A 3,659-nucleotide genomic window follows, 5' to 3' on the forward strand; every position below is an offset into this window, starting at 1 on the left:
GCTTGAAGAAGATGAAGGACCTATGCATAGAAGGAAAAGGAAAAGTAAGTTTCCTTCTTATGATCCATCTGTTGCCTCTCCCACTTTGTCGGTAGGCATGAAATTTCATGATGCTAAACAATTTAGGGAGCTATACTGAAGATCTCCATTGCTGCACAAAGGAACATTGACTTCATTAGAAACACTAAGACCTTTGTAAGAGCTAGGTGTTCGCAGCAAAATTGTCCATGGAAGATCTATGGCGCATTTGTTAGGAAAACTGGATCTTTCCAGATTAGAGCCTACGAAGAGGAACATACTTGTTCCATTAATTTTGAGAATAAAAGAGTAACAAGTGCATGGTTATCGAAGCACTTCTTTGAATTGATTAAGCTGATGCCTCAGATGAATAGTACTCGATTCGGGATCTTTGGTGAAGGAGCAGGTAGGCATCAATATATCTAGGAATCAATGTAAAAGATCGAAGCAAAAGGTGATGAAGATACTCATTGGTCAGTACAGCAGTGAATATGGACAGTTGTGGGACTATGCTTGGGAGTGTAGGCTGCAAAATCCTGGAAGTAGAGTGTATCTCGAGGTCGTGGAGAGACCACTTCCTGATGTTGGGACGAAGTTTGATAAACTCTATGTTTGTTTCGATGCATGCAAACGAGGTTTTTATCTGGTTGTAGACGGATTATAGGATTGGATGGGTGTTTTTGAAGGGCTTATGCAAGGGAGAATTACCGGCTGCAATTGGAAGAGATGCAAACAACCAAATGTTTCCCGGCTTGGCTGTTGTGAAGGTAGAGAACAAGGACAATTGGTCCTGGTTCCTAAAAATTTGATGACTGATTTGGAGATAACAAATGGGGCGGGGTGGGCGTTCATGAGCGACCAACAAAAGGTAATGTTTGCTTTTATAAACTTTTAAGGTAATGTTTGCTTTTTGATATCAACATGTCATTTGTTTACTTTTTTTATTATATTTTCAATTATTGCAGGGACTTGTTCCCGCAATAGCTGAGCTGTTGCCTTATGCTGAACATCGAATGTGTGCGCGACACATATACGCAAATTGGGCAAAGATCTATAAAGGGGACAAGTTGCAGTCGCAATTTTGGCAGCTAGCAAAGAGCACGAATATGGCTGACTTTAGGGTGGCCAAAGAAAAGATGCTTCAATTAACAAAGGATGGTTATGATGCACTGTTCCAAACAGACCCGAAGCATTGGTGTAGGGCGTTCTTCAGCGAGGAATTCAAGTGTGATAACATTGATAACAACATCTGCGAAGCATTCAATGGGAGGATAATACATGCTAGATGTAAACCAATTATCTCGATGCTTGAAGACATACGCGTTTTGGTCATGACTCGGCTGCACAGACAAAGAGATGACACTGCAAAGTGGACTAAGCAATATGGTCCTAGGATTGCTAAGAAATTGGATGACAACTTAGCTGCAAGTAGGTATTGTCATCCCATTTGGAATGGGGATGAAGGATATGAGATAATGAAGGGTTCCGATAAGTATGTTGTCCATTTAGGTACGATGAAGTGTTCATGTAGAGCATGGCAACTCAGTGGAATTCCTTGTGCACATGCCATATGTGCAATTCAATTGAAGGGCCACAACACAGAAGACTACCTTGATGATTGGTACAAGAAACAGAAATATCTTGCTTCGTATCAATTTATGTTGCAGCCAATTAGAAGTAGCAAGTTCCGGGAGCCAACGTAACGCGAAGCACCTCAACCTTGCCACTAAAGAAGAGAATGGGAAGACCAAAGAAAAAAAGGAAAATGACGGAGGGAGAGGACTCATGTCACCATAGGATGAATAGGACGGGTGTACCGGTAAAGTGCTCTTTCTGCCACATAGCAGGGCATAATATTAAGGGTTGTCAATTAAAGAAGCAGCAGGAACAATTGAGGCCAACCGAAGGGCCTAGTGAAGGGACAGTTGGAGAAGGAGAAACAGAAAGGCGAAGTGACTCGACTGTTCTTCAATCGACGACAATAAACCCAGTTAGTCATGACAATTGTGTTTATGTTGGTTTATGGTTTGTTATGAATATGTACATAGATATAAGTGACATATATGTAATGTTTTTGTCTTTGTCAGGTCACGGTGACACGTGAAGAATTGGCCAAAGCCCCTATTATACCTGAAAATGAATGGCATGTTCAAAGAACCGAAGGTGAAAGACAGCATTAGCCGCAGGATTGGCTAAAACAACTAGAGGGCCAGTTAAGTCGACTGTTCTTCAGCAGCAACAGAGAAAAAAATACCCGGTCAGTTAAATGATTTGAGTTTACTTTTCATTTACGTTCTAATATTTATGATGTCCTTTGCCTTTTTCTCAGGTTCGAAGAAAACAAGCTAGAGCTCAGCCGCTAATAGAGGGCCCAACTGAAGGGCCACCACAAGATCCATCACCAAGATCATCACAAAGGCCGCTAGAAGGGTCATCACAAGGGCCACCACCAAAGCCTACCAAAGGTGTAACTAGAAAAACAACCAGAAGAAAGCCAAAGCCAAATCAAGAGCCACCTGTAAGAAGGCCATCTACAAGACGCCTAGCTGAAGAATTGGCCGAAGAAGCCCCTTCTGTAGCTGAACAGCCACAAGAGCCGAAAAAATCACATGCGAGAAGAAGAGGCAACCAATCACAAGTACCTCAAAGTGATGCTCCCCTTCGAACAAGAGGGCTCTTGGGAAGAGGCTTAAACAATATGGTTATGGCCTTTATACAGATGACCGTTCTGGAACTGTTATTCTTAATGTAAGTTTTATAGGCTGCATTTAATTTAATTTATAGTGCAAACTTTTGTTGATAATTGAGTTTTCTTTTTGAAGCCTGGGAGAAGTTCAGAGATTCTTATCTCTCAAGGCCGAACTCAAGAATCAACGGCTGCACCAACAAAGAAGAAGACATTGCCTGCGCCAACAAGAAAGAAGAGTAAGAAGAACCCAGTTGCAGGTCCATCCGAATCAGTTCAGCCTACAACAGTTGCAGCTCCTTCTGAATCAGTTCAGCCTAGGACAATTGCAGCTCCATCAGACTCAACGCATCCCAAGACAGCTGAAGAAGAAGTCTCACGTCCAGTTAGAAAAAGTGCAAGGATTATGAATCAAGTGCGAAGTCCATCAAAACGAGCACGAACAGGAGGCATTGTGCATATTGATGATTGATGAAATGGGATGTGATATGGTTTGTGGGGCTGATGAGTCAGTTGTAAACATCTTAGGGATGTTTTTTTTTTTTTTTTTATAATACTTTGTCATTGAGTTAGTTGAGTTTGTGAGTACTCATTTGTCATTGACTTTGTGAGACAGATGTTCAAAATCAATGGAACAACCGTTGTTGCTTATCATTTTTGGCATGCCTGTTTCTTTTTTTCTTTTTCTTTTTTGTTTTTTCTTTTACTTATTGCTACTTCTGGTGGTGGATATATGACGGTGACTGGGGTGCTCGTGTGGCTGGTGGTGGTTGCTGGTGAAAAGCCTGGTGGTAGTGGGTTGGGTTGGAGGTTTTTGCTGCACCTGGTGCAAGATGTATGTGCAATATGCACAGCTTGCACCAGGTAGTGCTGATGCAAGCTGGTGTAAGAACAACTTATGCAGCAACATACCACCAGCATAGTGGTGGCTGGTGGTGACTCAAGTGGATGCTTG

Source organism: Eucalyptus grandis, chromosome 11, assembly GCF_016545825.1.
Source record: "Eucalyptus grandis isolate ANBG69807.140 chromosome 11, ASM1654582v1, whole genome shotgun sequence".
Classification (NCBI taxonomy): Eukaryota; Viridiplantae; Streptophyta; class Magnoliopsida; order Myrtales; family Myrtaceae; genus Eucalyptus; species Eucalyptus grandis.